Genomic DNA, 19,947 nt, shown 5'->3' with positions numbered 1-19,947 from the left:
TCTCATCTGGTTTTTACAGTCGCATGCTTTTCTAATGAACCATCTTTCCTACCTAATATTTTAACTCGCACAAGTCACTAGCATGATGTACTGCTTAAAGTCCTGGGCATTATTCTCTTAATTGGGAGTTATTCTCTTGACTTCAATAGAAATTGAAGGTGATGCAGGGGGCCAATCCATGGTATCACTAGAAACATTCATTTTGTACTTAGATTTTTTTGCAGCCAAGACACCACAGATCAGTAAAGTCAACAAGAGCAGAACAAGAAACAAGAGAAATGCATCAGTGAACACGAAGTCAAAACAATGTCTTCTAGCACTGGAGCAAGGGGTAAAATCACTCTGTCTCAACTGAGAGAGTGTTTTCTTATGAAGTGAAAGTGGAGTGAAGCAAATAACCTCATTGCTAACCATGTTGTCTGCTTGGTCTTCCAACCAGACTTTTAAGTAGATAATCTCACAGTCACAGTGCCATGGGTTGCTGGATAAGTTGATCCTTTTTAGGGTCCAAAGGTTGTCAAATGTTCCTGCAGGTATTGCTTTCAGTTGGTTGTACTGCAGATAAAGTTCTTCTGTTGCATTAGGCAGAAGAGGAAGGGCATCCAGGTCTCTAGAGCCACAGTCTACCTTGAGTGATGCAGGACCCAAAGAGGAGCACATGCACTGATGGGGGCAGGGATTTGTGAAGGAGGCTTTCAGGAGTAAAAGCACCAGCAATCTTGGACAGGCAAACATTCTGAAAATGGAAATTTTTGAGAACCAGTGAGAGCATAATGCCTAAACTGAAAAGAGGTGGTGCATCATTACATGGATACTTCCCCCAGTTCATCCTGGAATACAGATCTCTGAGAATGTGACTGCCATTAATTAAACTGTAATCCAATCTATAGAATGTCTTGTGAAAATACCACCATAAATTCAAGAGATGAAGTTTAGGTAACTACAGCATGGCTGAAGGATAACCCATTAGATGTCCTTTATTCCACTACTGGCATATAGAAAGAAAGGGGAGAGGAGTGAAATAGGCTAAAATACTTTTGAAAGTGTATGCTCCTTTCTACCTGAACGGTCATTTAGGTGCTTGTACATGTGTACATTTTGCTAAAGTGAGAGATGGTGCTAGTATTTTAAGAAGAATTTTTGTATGGGTGTAAACAGCTATGAAAGTGGAAAGCAGTAGAGAAAGAAGCTCAGTGTCCTTAGAAACATATTAGTGGGAAGATTCATCAGTACTAGGTAAACTTTATTTACCAATCTTTTACAATACTGGGGATTGGGAAGTTTCAAATGTGTAGTGGCTGTTTTTGTCATGGTTCCAAATATTCACATAATCAAAGCTTAACCAAGCCACCAGTTGGCATTTTTGCTGACCAGCTTAACAAAGCTAGGGACTGACTAGGTATAAGGACTAATCAGTTCTCTCACTCTTAGACCACATTTACATAAGGACAAGCAGGAAACTGAAGGAAAATAATTGTGGCTAAGGACAAAGATTACATATAAACTGGTATAAGTGATCAGACGTTCAGTGCACATAAACCACTTTCAAAATGGCCAGAACTGATTTAATAACAATAAACCCCTCCAGATTCAAATTAACTCACAGTCACCCAGCATCCAAGGATGCTTCACAAATCCCCCTCCCCACCCCCCCAGCTCTCCCTTGTAGGGTTGGGGGGCTAGCCTTGGCCCAAGCTGTCTGCTCCAGCCAAGCAGGGGGGCATGCTCTAGCGCCATCTAGCTTCTGGCCTGAGCCACTGCAGGCATGTAGCTGCACTTCCGGAATCAGAAGTGAATGTCTGTTCACTTGCTTATCAACTCAGTCTGCGCAGTTTAGATTAATCTGCAAAGATTGAATTGATTCAGCCTTAGGCTTTTTGACTGTCTGTACTTAGTATTGCTTATATTGAAGTGTGTCATACCTCTGGGGTTGGGTTGGGCAAGTAAAATGGCCATTAACTGATTAAATGAGCATCCATATAATGTTTTAATGTACTTCAACTTATGTGCCCTTAAGTCAGTGTCTCCCAAAGTTTTCCTCAGCATGATCCCTCACTCCCAACCTGCACTCCCCCACACCCCAGGTGACCCACCCACAGTCCCCTACTCCCTCAGCTCTGCTGGTACACTCCACTCACAATCTGCAGCCCCCTGCCCCCCACAACCCTGCCAGTGGGGGCACCCAGCTGTCAGGGCTATATGAGCAGAGCCCAGCTCCCCACCCCCCTATCCCTTCCCCCCCACATGGGTGGCATAGCTGGAGCAGAGCCCTTGGCTGAGGGAGGATGCAGGTTGCCCACTGCAGGCTTGGGGCTCCCTCCCCCTAGAGCCTCTGCAGTCCATAAGGAGGGCAGGGAGGCTTGGTACTGCTGTTGAGAGCTCCACACTGGCTGCACTGCAATGGCAAGGCCCGCTCTGATCACCTGGCAGCAGCAGCAATGGTGGTGCAAAGTTGTGCCCCCTACTGCTGCTGGGTGGGCAGGGACACCTCATTATGGCAGTGCATAAGGCTCCCAGTGGTGACACTGAGCCTCCCCTCCCTTCCCAGCTCTGCCTTGGAGGCCCTGGGTGGAGGGCAGCAGGGCAGGGGGCCGTGAGCCCATAGCGGGCAGCCCACATCCACCCCTGCCCCATGCACAAATCTGGAGGGCACATGTGCTCCCATGCTTCCCTCCCTGGGAGTGCGTGACCCCATTTTTTATCATTGTGACCCCAAATGGGGTTGCAGCTCCAAGATTAGGAAATGCTGCCTTAAGTGGTTGCTCTTCCAAGTCAAAGCCAAGGCAAGTTGTCTGGCATTTGTATTACGTAATAAAGTACTCTACTTAATACACACACATATGTTATAGAGGTGTTGATAGTGAACTTCAAGCAAGACTGAAATCCATTTGTATTACACAACCATGATAGAATTATAGCAATTTATCAGTAGTGTTGGGTAGACGTAGCTGTGGTGGTCCAAGAATTGTGCGAGAAGCAAGGATTTTTGTAGGTGATATATCTTTGTGGGTGATATATTCCTGCCCAAGTGCAAGGGGGCTAGACCCAGTGATCTCGTGAGGTCCCTTCCAGACCCTAACATCTATGAATCTTTTATTGGAACAACTGCATGGACCAACTGCTGTCACAAGTTTGTCTAACAGTTGGTCCAATAAAAAGCATCACCCATAAAAATCATTGCCTCCAGCAATTTACTGGTATTTTTTTCTTTAATAATACAGCTGTGAGAAATCCGTAACGTGAATTTTGGAAAACAGTATTTTAAGGAATTTGATCTTTAAAATGGGAATGGCTTGTTGCTCTCTCCAGGATTCAGTCTGCAGTGAGTATTTGTGGGTTATATTCCAGGTTCTGCTGTTACCTTTGTCTGATCTTGAATAAGGCATTAATGGTTTCACCTGTTCTTTTTCAGTGACACATCACAGTTTTTTGCTTTTATTTGTTTTCTATTTGAAAGATCCCGAGTTTCTGTTGATGCTTCTATGGACACATGTACATTTGGAAACATTTCAAAGGGAAAGCTGCTGATCTGCTTCAAGTTTCTTTCTAGATAAAGCAATGTTGAAAGTAGAGTTGTTTCATTGGTTGAAACAAATCTCCTGTCCCCTTTTGAAATGGCTCCAAATGTACATATGTTCATACCCTACATGGCCGTCTGATGTATGGTTTACCCATTACCCTCTGGCCTCCAAAAGGACCTGCCTATGGCCCAGATTATCCCTTCCAGTGTAATGTTTCTAAATCACATGGGGCCTAATTTTTAAGGTATTTTGAACACCCCAACTTCCCTCTACAAAGGATTATAAAACTGCAAAAGATTATGTTGTGTTGCCCTCAAAAAAAGAATCTCATATGCATGAACTCTTTACTTCCCATTCTTTTCTTTTCTTTTCTTTTTTTTAACTTTATTGTAAGTAAAATAGTACCATTCACTTGGCACAGTTGTAAATAAGGATATAAAATCCTAGACAATGTAAAATCAGGCGTAGGATAGCTTGAGTTGGCCAAAATAGCAACCTATGCTAATGGATCTTCTGTAGTGCACTGATGTTCTCTATGTGTGCATGTCTGTTAACACTCCTGATCTACCAAAGGGACAAGCATGAAGTATTCATGATTTCGTGACTATATCTAGTAGCCTGCTACATGCTGATGAATTAACTGTATTTAGCAAAACTGTTGGTGGAGGCTTTACTCTTTGGTGCTGAAGTCCTCTGGCTTAATTTTGTGGACCAGGCACCTATTATGTTTGCATCTACCTTTTGTTAAGTACTAATATAAGGCACCAAAAGCAATTATACCAGCCAAAATCTGTCTCCTGAGACATGTCTACATGTCCTATGTTGCCATACAACACGCTACAGCAATGTAGCAACTAAAACTAACTGCATGCTATGGGCACAGCACAGTACAGGTAGTTACTGCACTATGCTTTAGTACTTCCAAAAGGAAATACTCCATAGGACAGCATGTAGACATGCCCTTGTTTGGAAACTATTTCCTATGGTGCATCTTGTTGTTGAAAGAGCAGCAAAAACCTAATATCAGAAAAACTAACCTCTGATAGGTGAAATGCAGACTTATCAAAATGCTTGTTGTGGGACTGAGTCACTTTGTATTTGAGAATGCAAGAGTGGGGGAACTGATGAAACTTGCAGATCAAAAGGGGCGAAACCTGTTAAAGAGAGAACAATTTACCCATATAACATTTCAAATGAAAAAAATTGAATGGATTTCACATGTTCAGTACAATGGAAAAGCTACTCTGACTTTAGCACGTTTTGGATAAGGCCTGTGGCACATCTTTGGTGCTAGGTGTTCTCTGAGGACAGGACAGAAACTTTAACAAGTGACTTAACTTCTCAGGTTTCTTGTTTGTTTTTTGTTTTGTTTTTGTTTAGCTGCATTAAAGTCAGTAGCTCTTTTCCAGATAATACTGTAGCTTTATCAGTCACAAATAGCAAAAGAAGTAACAAAACCTTACTATGAATGAAATTTTAAAAAGGATCTTTAAGAAGACCTAATTATGTCATATCCTGAATGAATACATTAAGGTAAATTAAAGTTATTCATGTTGAATTATTCAGTGTGCTATAGCTTATGAAGCTTTTAAATATGTCAGTTATTTAAGAGAAGAGAGGCTTAGCTGCTTTTTTTTTCTTTTTCTTTTCCTTGTGGTTAACCAGGTATTTCCATGCAAGTGAAGCCTAAAAATATTTTCCACTACACTATTTTAATGGTCTATTCCATAAATATACTCTCACCTTATTGTATGATCACAAATATTTCTTATGATCAATTGATTTTATTTTATTTTTATTCTTTTATATTGTATAAGGCTATTTTTTTCTTGTTAAATCTAAAGCAAAGCTCAAATCTTTTTAATTGAGACTTGGACAAATTACACTTCATAGTAGAATTTTCAATGACTGAAGATTTTTGTCTTCTCTTCCTTATGTTCATGATAAGAAAGAGTTAATTAAATATCTTATAAATATGAACCAGCATCTTAAGTTAATATATGATCAACAATTATATGTAATTTTTCCTTGCCTGGGGAGGTAGAAAATCAATTTTTGTTTAATTTGTGGTCCAAGCCTGTTGCATTCACTCAGATGTGGAAGCACTGAATTTATTGAGTCTATTAATATGGCTGTTCTTGCAATGGGTCATTTTGTGTACCATACTATGTATTAGTTGGTTGCTGCCATTGATACTAACAATAGCAGTTTTTTCTGTGTTGCTTTTCAACAACTTTGTCTATGAAACAATGAATTTGTCTGAACCTTATTACAGTGGAGCAGTCACTGCTTTTGGAGTCTGGAAGGGACAGCACCCTGTAAATGTAAAATAGTCTACTTAATACTGGAGTTATTGAAATCTAGCCCAGACCTTCTGTCCCCTCATATGAAATGCTACCATTTGCTTTTGATAGAACTAAACATGTAGAAGGTTTGCAAGATCATGTCTGTCTTGTTACCTATAAAATGGATTACACATTTATCTTTGAGCAAACGCTAAGGTGATTCTCCTCCCATAGTGCCTACCTTTCCTGGAGCTTATTCTTACCCATTCAGCAACTCTTACTTCCATCGTTATTTAAATACAGGGTAAGTATATGTTCACTAAGCATATGTTACAAAAGAATGCATAAATTCCTTTAAAGAAAATGTAACACTTACCATAAGTCATACAGATGCGAAGAAAAGTACATTCATTACTTTGCATTCTTGACAGTGTGAAATGGCAGAGTAGGAAAGTGTGGGGTTTTCTGCCTCTCTTGCAAACTGCTTTGGGAACTCTGCCTACATGTTGTATTTTAGGTGCCAGACATGGTATTTTCCTGTTTTCATTTCATGAAGTGCTGTAAGCAATGGTAACATTTAAATAAACCATGTTGGCCAAACCAGATAAGCACTTGAACACCACTTTATAGGCTCTAGCTAATGTTTCAGCTGCCTCCTTTTCAGAGTGTCTTCAGATAAAAGCCAAGTGGTTCAGAAGTGATAAACAGAACTCTGTTTCATGGAATTGAAAGTGCTGCAATGGAATTGGTTTTCCCTTCCCCTCCACACTGCTTGTCTATATTTATTCTTGGGCTCAGAATACCAGAAGCCAGGAAGTGCCTCATCCCAAAGCAACACTTCTGCATGCTTGATAGACTTTTGACAGGTTTTTCTGTCTACTATGCTCCTTATTCAGAACAAACATTTTAACACGTCGATAATAATCAGAAAACTTCCATTTATATATCTATGCGTACTTGAATATAATGCAACATCCTGCTTTGTTACTCACATGTTAAATGTAGTATTTTCCTACGTTGTTTGCCATATGCTGTTATTTCTTCTATTCATTTGACTTCAGTGGGGTTTCACAGAGCAGAATGTGACCCATTTTTACAGCCAGTACACCAACATTTATTTGTCATTTTATGCATAAAGGCAGCCATCTGCACTTAGTCTGAATGCTTAACTTCAGATTAGAGGAAATGAGAAAAAAATATAATGGGAAAGTGCACTTCTCTTATATACTATATTAACACTGCCTCACAAAATGGCAGTTAATTTTCAAAAATGTAACAGCTTAGTGCAGAAAAAGCAGTCATAAGTTACAATGCAGCACAAACCATAATATTGCCATGGTTCTTGCCAATTGTCCTGTCCTGTAAGAGGTCACGTATTGCATGCAAAACTTAGCAATGCCAAAAAAATTCTTATCTTGTATGCATAACTCTCATTGAAATCAGGCATGGATGTAAGGATAGAATTTAGTTCTGGTCTCTCACCTGATAACTTAAAAGCCTTTTTAAGTTGAGCAACATCACTGCAGGGCTAGTAAGGGATACAGATATACTTTGGTCACCACTGAAGGTAATTTTCTTCTTGGACCTGGAACAGCGCAGTTATCTAACATTAATTAGTGATAGTCATCCCTAAATCTTTTCTTTTTGGGGGAGCTATATCCATTGAGTTCCTATAAGGCATGTTTTCTAACGCTTTAATCATTTTCATGGTTTTGTTGAACTGGAGGAGAGGGCTCAGACATAATGAACTGTGGACACCAGAACTGGATGCAGGCTTCCAGGGGCTATCAACTTAGTGCCAAGTACAGAGATAATGTAGCCTCCCAGCTCCCCCTTCCTTGATCTCGTTATTCCTTTCAGTTGTAGAACGGCCCTGGGAGTCATGTTCGGCTGATTTTTTTCGCCATGACCCCAAAGTCCTCTTCAGAATCACTGCTTCCTGTAAAGTATCACTTACTTTCTTCCTAGAGATATGACCCTATATATAATATGCTTTATCTAGTCAGTATAAGCAAGGGTTCCACAGGTAGCAGAACCAATTAATTACAGCTTAATGTGTTACCCGTCACACATCTAGATCAATTAATGGCGTGATAAAAGGAGAAATAAGTCACAAAGTTATTCCAAAAAATGGGTGTGTCTGCATGTCCATATTAATGTGATGCAATAAACTCTGCTGCTTATCACAGCATGTTGAGCAGGGTTGGAGCAGCCCCAGCTAGCAGGCGGCCCAGGGGGGTCAGCCTGCCAGCCCAGGGCTGCTCCCCACTGACTCATCCTACTGCAAAAGGGCTGTCTGGAGCATGAGGGTGTTTCAATGTGGGACTAGCGAGCAGGCAGCACCTTGTGCCCCAGCCAGCAAGGGCAGCATCTACATGTGTACTGCTGCCAAGTGTTTTAGTCCACAGCATAATAGTACTTGTAAAGAAATACAAATACTATCCTGCTGCAGAATAAATTAATTTATTACAGCCTAATAGGGGCACATGTTTAGATGCACAGTGTTTACTGTGCTAATAAGTCTACTGCACAGTAAATGTCTCATGTAGTCATGCCTAATGTATAATAACTTTGTTGCTCCATACTAACATGCATGAACATGTGGCTGGGAGCCCCATCAACTGGTCAGGGTCTCAGCTGGGGTCCCATGTACACCCCAGAGACTGAGAGCTCACAGCTGACAGGGTACCCAGCTGCAGGGATGCCCCAGGCACCTCCATGGCTGGGAGACCACATCAACTGCGATCCCTCAGCCTAGTACACTTGACAGCTGGGAGCCCCATTATGTGCAGAGTGTCCCAGCCACCGAAGTTTCCACTTGTTGGTGCAGGGGTAGCCAATTATGATCCTGGGCTCCCCCTGTACTAGCAATAAGGCATGACAGGATCTAGTTCTAGCCGTGCTTCATCACTCGCAGAAACAGACGTTGGCCCTACAGCCACTACCAGATAAAGAAACGGACACTAGATACAGGAGTTACTGGCAGTGGTCTTCATGAGGTGCTGGCAATTTAATGGTAAAGGAAGCCTGGCACATGGTCTTAGACTGAAGGAAAGGGTTGCTATGGTTCACCGGAAAACCACTTCGAAATTGGACTGATAAAATTTGAGCACTTTAGCTCAATTGAGAACCCTAAATTACTGAATGAAAATTAGATAGTGCATTTTGGAAGCCTCTCCTCTGCCAAATAAACCTTGGTTTGGATGCCTAAAGAATATCTATATTCTCCTCCAGACAAATGTACTGAAAATCACTTATCCAATATTTCCCTGGTATTTAAAACAAAACATACATTTAAGAATTAAAAATGGCAGCATGCAGACAGATATGCTGGCAGTGAGACTTGCAAACTTCCCCCTTTATAAGATTAATAAAACACTCCTTTGGCCCAGCAAAAGTACAAACAAGGAGAGGGCAGTACTAGATTGAGATTCACTTTAATGAGATTGGCAAGTCACCATGGGCAGGTTGTGTTGGACTCCATATTCAGACAGATTATGCTTTTGTAGAAAGATTGTGATTGCTGACGTAAATAATTATCCGTGGTCTCGTATGTTTTTGAAGAAATGAGGGAAATTAATCTCTTCATTAATGGGAAATACTAAATAGTAGGCTAATGAAGAAAAAACAAATCTGAATTCTTTTTGTCCTATACACCTTATGTATATTTGTGCTACTTGAACAAAAAAATAAGGGCCAAAATCAAATAGAATTTTCCTCTTTTATTTTATCATTCATGACTTCATTTAACATTTTCTTTGATATCATTATACATCATGTTCTGTTTTAATTTTGTGTAAACTAGTACAATGGATAATCTTATTATATACTTTTAGTAAAATTACAATTTATATAAATGCTGTTTTTATAATATCATTTTATTGTACTGTTTTGGCAAAAGCTGTAAATAAACTTCTGAAGGAAAGGCCAGCAAGGTTTGGTTCTTTTAATCAGTCATTTGAAAGAGAACACAAAATCACAAATAAAAAAGTTTGCAAATGACACTGACTGAGGGAGCAGTAAATAGCTGAAAAAACAGGTCACTGATGTATAGCAAACTGCTCTGTTTGATAGAATGGCTGAATGTGACTATGCAAGTGTGTCAATATGACTGTATATCAGCATAGGGGTATACAGAGTCAGAGTTAGGATTGGCATCTAACTTAGTAATTATGATATACTGTAATCTGTATACTACATCTGTATCTATACATTAGCAAAAGCTAGTTAGTTAGCATTACATTGTAAAAACTTCTGTGAGAAGAGCTGAGACTATAATGGCAAAAATGTGAAATTACATCTTTTAGAATCACAGATTAGAGTGAAATAAAACTTCCTAAAACAATCCTATATTAGCTACATGCTTATTGAAAGCAGTTTAAGATTAATTTACTGTGACTTGCTAATAAGTACATTAAGTGCAGTTTAAAGATGGGTACAAATCAAGCTCTTATACCTGAATTCTGGGGAAAGAGATATGTGAGGATCCAAGCTTTCCATCTTGGGACCCATCCCAATAGACTTAATTCTGAACTTGTACTTCCTGTGCAATTGCATCCTTTGTGACGGGGAAGTTTGCTATTCTAGTGAAGAGAGCTATTAGTGATTATGACATCTCATTGTGATTTGTAGTTTTCTAGGCTCTGCTTTTGCAGCAGTAGGCCAAAAGGCTTATTCTGGCTCACAGTAACTTGATGGCTAGCTTTTTGAAGTGCTTCAGGTCATATGCCATTAAAATAAGTGCAATTATTGCAAAGATGATCAAAACAAGATCCCGCCAAAAGAACTCAAGGCATTTGATTGGGAAAAGTGCCCTACAGCCATCCAGCTCATTCCCACTTAATTGGTTCAAAGGCTTTCCCTCAATGGAAGCTGGGCTTGCACAGCTGAGGTTGGTGAGAGAAGAGTTGAAGTCTTCTAACCAGAGTTTGAGATATAGAATGTGGCAGTCACAGTTCCAGGGATTGTTGAGTACGTTCACTTCTTCCAGGCTGACTAAGCCATCAAATACACCAGTAGGAACAGTGGTCAAGCTGTTATTCTGTAGATAAAGTTGCTTGGTACTAGCAGGCAGGGCAGGCACTTCCTTTAGTCCCCTTGAGCTGCAGTCAATTAGCTGGATCTTCGTTCCTTTGGGTGATTTGCATATGCAAGAAGGAGGGCAGACTTCAGCTTGGACTGTGTTAACCAGTAGTAAGACAGCAACTCCTGCAGCAGCAGGTAACTCCATCTTGATCATGTCTTAACTACAGAAAAGGAAACATAATTTAATAAAAATCATATATCGGTTGTTACAATTCTGAATGTCAAGCTAGAATGTAACATTGTTTCCAGTGTTACCTCCTGTTTCAGTGTAAATGGAATATCCTGGCAGAGTTTCTTTTCCCTCTCTAGTTCACATAATGCTGTTTTCCCTGACGCTGGCTAATGCAAATGTATTTGTGAAAATACCACAACTACAATGTTTATTATTTCACTCCATTATAATATAAAATAATACTTCCAAAGCTCTTTTATTGAAGTAGCTCAAGAAGGTCGACGTTAGATCTCAGATAGTTTTAAAACAAAGGCTTTTGAGTCTAGTTCCAGGCTTACTCGTTTAGAATATTGAAACATTTGAATTTGGTTTTGAAATCAGATTTTGGATATTTGAGCTCACAAGATTTCAGCCATGTTGAACAGTTTAAAATGTTTTCTAATTACGTACCCTTCAGAGATTTTTAGCTACATTTCAGTTAGACATTAGAAAATGTTCATAATCTATCTGATCAAAATAATCTGTAAGAAAATTGAAGGAGTGTAGATTAGAGTCTTTTCTTGACTTATTCATCTCACACTTTAAACTTTTAGAAGTTAAAGAACATGGCTAACAACCTACAATAAAGATCTATAAATTGTGCTTATGTGCTCTGACACTGCTTCCAACTCTACTGCCATGTCTTAGGATGACAGGTAAATCATTCATTTGCTATAGCAAACTCAGTTTTGTGGAACTGCTTCTCATCATCTATCCCACCCATGCTCACTCCAAAACTCTTGATAATGTTTCCGCCCTTCAGATACCTCTTTCCCCTACCCTATCGCCTCCAGTATTGTTTTAAGCATGGCCAAGCTTGGGACTAAATTGGAAATTCAGGCCAATTTCCTTTGTGCTACTAGGGGACTACAGGTCCAAATTTGGAGCTTGGCACCATCTTTTCTTATAACTGTAGTTTACCTCATAATTAATAGTCTTTCTTTTTTACTTCTTTTTAATACACCATTTAACTGCACATTTTAAAGAAAATAATTCTGATTTGTGTAATACCCAGGGTGTTTACTGTGGGTGTGGCATATAGTTTAAAAGTATGGGCTTTTATTACAATGTACTGCAAGCAATGTGCCTCTTAGCTAAAAGAAAGTGAGAGAACCTCCATAATTCAGGCATTCTTGCAGACAGAAGAAGTTGAAAGGCTTTCATAAGAGTGATTAGAAATTAGACTGGTCAAAGCACTGAAGCTCACAAGCAGATAGAGGAGACCTATTAAATAATTTTTATCTGTAACGTTTAATGGCAGAGTGGCTTTTACAAAGAAGTAATGTAGAATTTATATTCTGTAGATGGCAGTATGGAGTTTGGATAGAAAACTCCTGTGTAATAATATCTTAAAAGTGACTAGACTAAACTCCAGTGAGAAAATATTTCAAAAGAAAGGCTTAAAAAAACTAAACAAACAAAAAAGATGACATGGTTTTCTTGCAGGAAGTTTTAATAAATAAAGGCTAAGGTTGGCAAAAAGCCTATTTGGTTGGATTTGCTTTTGACAAGTCTTTGCTTCAAAGTTCAGGGGATGTATGAATTTCTTTTTAAATATCAAGGGATTCAATTTTGGTCAAGACTTCACTCTTTGAATATGAAATGATTTTTTTAGGCATCCTGCATGTGTCTAGATATGGATAGAGTAGCACCATGTTTTATTCCCCTTCCATCTTTTTAAATGGGCAAAACAATTAAAATATGTCTACTGAAAAGTGTCCATCATGGTATGTCAAACCTGCTTTAGACATCAGCCCTTCTGAAATGGGATAGTAAAATATTTGTCCTGTTGTCTGCATAAAATCCTTGGTTTTTATCACTATTTATGTCAGTGAGAGGTCAAAACATAGCTGCAACCACAAGCGTAGCTGAGAAAATGTCCCTTCTAATATAGTGAAATCAACCAATTGAACCAAATGGCTTTAGGTTGTATTTCCAGTGAATTTTTAATAATGATGAGAAGACTGACAGCTCAGGAGTTTTTAAATCTTGAGTGGTACAGATTTCATAAACACAATATTGCAGCCATCTGGGATTTTGTTAAATAGAAGCTTTTCCTTATTTTGAAGTAGCTTGGAAAGTCTAAAATTGTCCAAACAAAACTCCTGCAGTGTGTGGTGAAACACTTATAAAATAAAGAGCGCACACAAGCATCCTAAGAGAGCTCGCATTTTATTAGCTCTATTTCCAAATATTTGATGGAGTCACATGTTCAAGAAATAATAATGCAGATCATGTAATTAATTTCTCAAGTTAGGCAATTTCAGATTTAGGGTGGAAGTTAAATAATACTTTTCGCTGCAATTTAAGTTTCCCTACAATTTAAGTAGGATTTTATTCCATATTATTACAAACCACATAGCTGAAATGTTAATTTTTGAAAATTGCTAATCTCATCCTAATCACAAAATAACCCTCTAAGTGTAGTTAAGTGCCTTCTTATACCTTCAAAATTTCAATAGAGACTGGTAACTTCTTAAAGATGCACCTTTCAAATGACAACTGACTCCCCAGCCCAGCCTCTGGCTTCTTTACTTTTCATTCCATCCAGGAAGAGCACACACCAACTGCTGAAACTTCCTTAGCCTGACGAAGGGTTTTTGAACCCGAAAGCTTGCTTAATAACTATTCTCCAACTATTTGGGTTGGTCTAATAAAAGATATCAAATTCACCCAAGGAACCTTGTCTGCCTTTAAAATGAGAGTATTTTATCTGACTAAAATTTGGTAAACAACGTGTATCCTAAGGAACCTGTGTTACTGTATAATCTGTAAACACCAACAAATGCCAAACTAAATTGGAATAAGACCTAAGAAACAACAAATGGGTTGGCTGCAGGACTTACCCTTAGTTTTTGTTGTGAGATTTCTTTTCTTTTCTTTTCTTTTCTCTCCGTGTGGTGGAGCTCCAGATGAAATGGAACAAATTTAGTTGGCTTTTCAAAGATAAAGAAAGGAACATAAGTAGAATATGAGCCTTTTCCTGTGTGTAACAGGAAGCCATTCTCCTTGGGAAAAGCATGGTATCATCTGGCTGTTGGAGCTTTTTTAATCATTTCAGCACAAGAGAAAAGGATTCTGTAGTTCTTCTTTTTTCATAGATTTCTTTTCTCTTTAAAAGATGGCAGGTTTTTAAACTCTGAAAAGACTCATGGCAAGTATTAATCAGTAATAAAATCAAGCTTAGACTCCATCACTCACAGGTGGGGCAGGATAAAGACATATATATTAAGATTATAGAGCAGATAATGCTAGCTCATTAAACAGTTCTGGGTTTTTTAATAAGCCAAGGATGTATATATTCTGCCCTTTTTTCTGAACTTGTAAAACTTATGAAAATACATTGTAGTATCCACATGTGAATGACTTACAATAAGCATTGACTCTTTTTGTGCAAGACACTGGTGCAGGCTTATTAGAATATGCTGTACAGTTCAGGTTACCTGGAGACAGATTAATTCAAACCAGAAGAGGGTTGGAGGAATGGAGACTTTATCCTAAATGAGGACATGGAAACAACTTGATGGGCATTTATACATGTGCTCCGGGAGGTGGGGGGGGCTTTAATTAAAGCACCTAGAGCATCATGTGTATCAGCATCCCCACACTTAAAGCGCCCCCACCGTGACTTTTAACTAAAGCTCATTCAATAAGCTTACTGAACTAAAGCTTATCAAATGAGCTTTAGTTAAAGTGCTGCCGCCCCCATTATTCAGTGAGGATGCTAATACACATGTTGCTGAAGTCTGCTGCAGTTCAGTAATTGCCATGCTTCAGCAGACTTAATTAATCAAGTCTGCTCTGACATATAATTACAGTGCATTAGAGCAGCCTCAGTGTATGTGTATAGGTGCCCGATATGCCTAGCCTTGCAAAATGAAGACTGAGAAGAGGTATGATTGCTCCTTATCTGTACATTTGGGAATAAATATCAGGGAAAATATAGATCTATTTAAGCCAAGGGGCAATGTTGACACAAGAATAAATGAGTGTTAGTCGCTTAAATCAGGGTTAGTCCCAAAATTTTACTTGTGCAAAATCATGACTTGTGGGTCCTAGACAGAGGAATCCAGTGGCCTAGTGTTTAGGGCACTTGCCCAGAAATCAGGACACTCAGGTTCAAGGTCCCACTAAAGACAGAGATTGAGCCTTTGTCTCCTGTTTCCTATCAACATTCTCTAACCATTAGGCTACATAGTGGGCCTTGCCCAGGTCCTTAGCCTCTGTTCGTGCCAGTAACCTCTCCCTCTTGGCAGTTATTTCAATGTCTGTTCTGCATTCTCAGATGATCAATACTTATTCCCTCATAAGTCTATTTGGTCCAGCCACTCCCTCTTGATTTGAGAACACCACTGACTATAAGGCCTTGCTATACATTTGGAAAACTTAATTCATGTTTTCTGCTTTTTCCTTTAATCTTTCTTCTGCTCTTCTGTCCTTGAATTGATCCTCTCCACATGGTTTTCCTTATCTCCTTAAGGCCAGCACCTCTATACCTGGGGCCTTTCTTTGTGAGATAGGTGTGTTTTATGTATCATACATGCGCACACACAAATCTGGCATGCTTCGGACCCAGCACCTGCTGGATACTTGAAAATGCCAGATTTCTGAAATGTAAGTTAAGCGTGTGGAGCAGGGGGAGGGGTAGCAGTGGCCAGTCACTGTCCGGGCAGCCATGGACAAGCCACCACTACTCCAGGATTGCCCACTGAAGTGCCAGATAGCCAAGAGTGCTGGATTTTTAAAACCCAGATTTTGAGGTTATACAGTATATATTAGTGGACCAATGTCTCACTCTGTTCTTCCCCCATTTTTCAGAATACTTCTCATCAGCAGGGATCCTGGTTTTCTCCGTTTCAAAACCACAAATTCTCTGATTTTAAAAACCCCTGAAAGTTCTCTGATTTAAAATATCCCAAATCCATGTTTTTTCACAATTGAAATGAAAACACTATATTATATTGATTCCAAACAAAAAAAAAAAAAAAAAAAGAGACCTGTCACATGCGGTGGGGAAGGGTTATACAACTGTGATGGAGTGGGGGCGGTGATATGCCAGTGCCCTGCCCATTCTGTTGCCCCTTACTCCCAAGCCAGAACCCCCCTCCCCCCATTCCCGCTGTTGCCCTTCGCTCCCGATCCATAGACCCTAGCCCTACCAGCAATGCTCTAAGGAGTAGCGATCAGTGAGCTTCAGTCCGTGAGTGCACTGCTGGTAAGTGTCCCAAAGTAAGTGTCCAGATGGGAGCAGGCAGGGTTCAGCCACCACCCTTCTCCATGCTAACTGCTGCCCAGAGCAGCGCAGTGGAGTGCTGTGGGGCAGCCATGGGCCAGATGCAATCAATCAATAGAACTGAAAGGGATGCACCGGGGCTGGTGTGGGACACTCACTGAAGGTAAGCTCCTCACTCAGGGCAGGCAGTGGCTCCTCCCTGAGGCAAGACGGGGGTGGGGACAGGGAACTGCTCTGCTCCCCCTGCAACACCTTGGGGAGTAAGGAAGCACATGGAGTCAGGGCTGGGGAGCGAAGCAGTTCCCCAGAGCCAGTGGAGCCCATGCCAGCCCCCAGCCCCATCTGTCCCAGCCACCAGTGGAGGTTTTGGGATTGATTGAGAGTGTGGTCGGGGGGTAGAAAGGTAAGAAAGGTTTATTGACTTAACAAAAACACAACTACGCATAGTAACAAACAACAACAGACGAGAATAATTCATGTTGGCAACTTATTGGCAGTCCCCTCTGATGCCTGATGTACAACAAGTTTCTCTTTCCACAAAGCTAAGCGAAGTCAGGCATCCTTGGTCAGCGCTGTCTGACAGGTACTGGGAAGGACCCTGGTATTCAGTCCTTGGGCTCCTCGAGATCTATGGGCCCACTGATCCAGGTCAACAGCTAATTAATCTCTTTCACAGAGCTGTATCTTCCTTCTGAATGATTTCCGGATGTTTCGGCCAATTTATAACTTCTGAACTGTGCTGATAATTTAGCCATTCAGATTCTTTTTACGTCAACTGTCCTTAGACTGACCAATAGCAGTACAAGCCTTGCATTCTTTTGATAAGGTTAAATTTTAACTATGCCACAGGGCCTTACTACTTCAAGGCTTTGCTAAATTTACTAGGCCTTACTTTATACAAGGCCTTACTACATCTTAAACTTTAATTAGGCTCTTAGCAACAACATATAACTCAATGGCTAAATAAATGACAGAAAAACACTTGGTCTAATCTTCATAGAGCCTTCAGCAAGCACCTTTATCGCACAGACAATTTCAGCTATCACACCATCCCTGCATTGCCTCACCTCACCTCAGGAAGAAGCTGCTGCCTGCCCCATGTGTGGCTCTGCCAGCTCTGGGGAACTGCTCCACTCCCCAGCCCTGAAGCCATGTGCCTCCTCACTCCCCAAGGCGATACAAGGGAGTGGAGCAGTTCCCTGGACCCAGCAGAGCCTGTGCCAGCCCCTGTCCCTGCCCCTGCCCCTGCCTCACCTCTGGGAGGAGCCACTGCCTGCCCTGCATGAGGAGTGAGGAGCTTACCTTTGGTAAGTGTCCCACACCAGCCCCAGTGCCTCCACCCCACTCCACACCCAGCTTCTCGCTGGGCAGGTGCGCAGACTTAAAAAGTTTGTGCATGGCAAGATTTTTACTTGTGCATGGCCGTGCATGCACACAGCTTAGAGGGAACACTGCCTGCCAGTGCTTCTCACTCCCAAACCACAGCACCCAGTTTTGCCCCACCCCGGGCCCTGCTGGTGCCCTTCACTCCCAACCCACAGCCTTCCGGCCCTGCCAGTGCCCTTCACTCTCTACCCACAGTCCTATGGGCCCTGATGGTGTTCCTCACTCCCCACCCACAGCCCCCTGCCCCTCCAGCTCTGCCTGAGAGGGCCTTCAGCTGCCAGGACTATGAACCCAGAGACTCAGGTCTACAGCCCCCTGCCCTCATAGCAGTGCCTGAGCCCCAGCTGCCGCCTGTAGAAAGCGGAAGCTGCTGCAGTGGAGCAGAGCCTGGAGCCTAGAGTCTAGCTCCCCCTCCCCTGTGGGTGGTATCACTGGAGCAGACTCTGTGTGGGGTGGGGGGTGGATACAGGCTGGTGGCTTCAGGTAGGGGCTCCCCACCCTGATGCCCTCTCCCTGGAGCCTCTGGAGCCCAGTGGACAGGACCTAGCACAGCAGGGCAGATCATAGTGGGGAGGCTCAGTGCTGCCAGTGCCAGCCCCATGCTGCCATAGTAAGGCACCCCCTGCCCATCTAGCACCAAGTTGTGCCTGCTTCTATTGCCAGGCAGGGGGCACCTCACCATAACAGCATAGGGCTTCCAGAGGCAGTACCAAGCCTCCCCACCCTGCTCTGCCCTTCTGTGCTGAATCCCACCTACTGGGTCACAGAAACCCCAGAAGGGAGGGCAGCAGAGCAGTGTCATGGGATGGGGTACCCAGTGATGGCCATGACACACCTAGGGCTCCGTGACCATGCCAATCCTGCCCAACAGGCACCCTTTTCCTCATCTGCCATGTCTTGTTGGTAATTATAATAAATAGGGAGGCTGCCCTTGAGTTCATGCTTGGATACGGTCCTGATGGACCCCACTGAATCCTGTGGGTTTTTAGACCCCTTTTTTGGATCCCACTCAAAATGGATGCCTCATAGGACACCTTCAGCCTTATGGGTTAGATGTGTGGCTCCAAAACCACCTTTACCACACCCCAAATCTCACAGCTGGTATTTAAACATTGCCTCTCTGGGGGCTTTGCTATAGCTCAGCCTCCTGTCATCACCAGGCTCTCCACAGCCCTGTCTCTGTGCCCACACTGGTGCTGTGCTCTCCACAGACCCTTTGTCACTGCACCCCTGGCGCTGGGGTCCCCCACACTGTAGTGGGCCCCCTAATGAGGCCGCCTCCTCCCCCAATAGCCTCAGCCCGATCCACTGGTTTATAAACAGCAACCAAAATATGAACCCCTGGGCTATAACAAGCAGTTCAGGGTGCACTCTGTCCCTTTAAAAGAGTCAAACTGCCCCCCATACTAAGTGCCTTGTAGGCCAGGGTACCTGGTGAGCTCCTGGAGCCCCTTAATCAGACCAGAAGCAGGACAGGCAATCAAGCCTCTCCAGTTAGCTTCCTATATAAGAACTCCTTCCCCTTTGGCTGCTGACAGAGAACTAACCCTCTAGTCCCAGCCCTGGGGTTTGTGTGCGCCCAGGGACCTGCCTCTTCTGGTCAGCTGGCCAGCTGCAGGTGCAGGCTAATTCCCTCATTAGTCTGCTGCCACAGTAACCTGCACCTGCAGTGTTCCTGCCTGACTCCTAGGGACATCACTTTAGGCAGTTTCTGCCCTTAAAGAAGCAGGCATCTTAGTGCCCTGCAACAAGGAGGAAGCCAAGCCTACAGCTACCAGTCTGCACCTGTCCCCACCCCGTGCACAAATATGGGGGGCACATGCCCCACATGCCCCCACCCAGGCATGTGTACAGTGGCAGGGAGTTAGCCCCACCTGCCACCTCCTTGAAGAGCTGCCCACGGTGCCATCCTGTTCCTCATTCTAGACCTGGGCCCAAAGCCCCACACACCACCCTAGCTGGGCAGTAGCCCCTGCCCCAGCCCTACCGAACTCCTTCCTTCCCTCACTATGGGGGGCCTCATTTCCCCCTCCAGACTTACCTGAGGGGAGCTGCTCTTATGCTGCCTGGCTGCTATGTGCATGTGCTGGAACTCTGCCTGCCTGCAAGTGGAAACCCACTGTGTTCCATGTTTTTTGTCCTTAAAAAGAGAAAATCTGGGGTTTTGTCCTTAAAATGAGATAATCCATGTTTTACCATGGTTTTCCATGGTGAATGAAAAACCCA

General features: G+C 42.2%; 2 long non-coding RNA genes across 2 annotated transcripts; both read right to left on the bottom strand.

The window, feature by feature from the left end:
• Positions 1-518: 518 nt before the first annotated feature.
• On the bottom strand, positions 519-6,456 carry LOC112550356. The gene is made up of 3 exons (XR_003094142.1): positions 6,183-6,456; positions 4,559-4,675; positions 519-736 (listed from the first exon to the last, which is right to left on the bottom strand). It is a non-coding gene; the product is annotated as an uncharacterized LOC112550356 (long non-coding RNA).
• Positions 6,457-9,535: 3,079 nt separating this feature from the next.
• Positions 9,536-14,487, bottom strand: LOC102373222. Its single transcript, XR_323863.3, has 3 exons — positions 14,474-14,487; positions 13,949-14,038; positions 9,536-11,052 (listed from the first exon to the last, which is right to left on the bottom strand). It is a non-coding gene; the product is annotated as an uncharacterized LOC102373222 (long non-coding RNA).
• Positions 14,488-19,947: the final 5,460 nt, after the last annotated feature.

This window comes from Alligator sinensis, unplaced genomic scaffold (assembly GCF_000455745.1).
Source record: "Alligator sinensis unplaced genomic scaffold, ASM45574v1 scaffold81_3, whole genome shotgun sequence".
Taxonomy (NCBI): Eukaryota; Metazoa; Chordata; order Crocodylia; family Alligatoridae; genus Alligator; species Alligator sinensis.
Note: the sequence above shows the minus strand (reverse complement) of the source record. Positions and strands in the feature narration are given on the sequence as shown.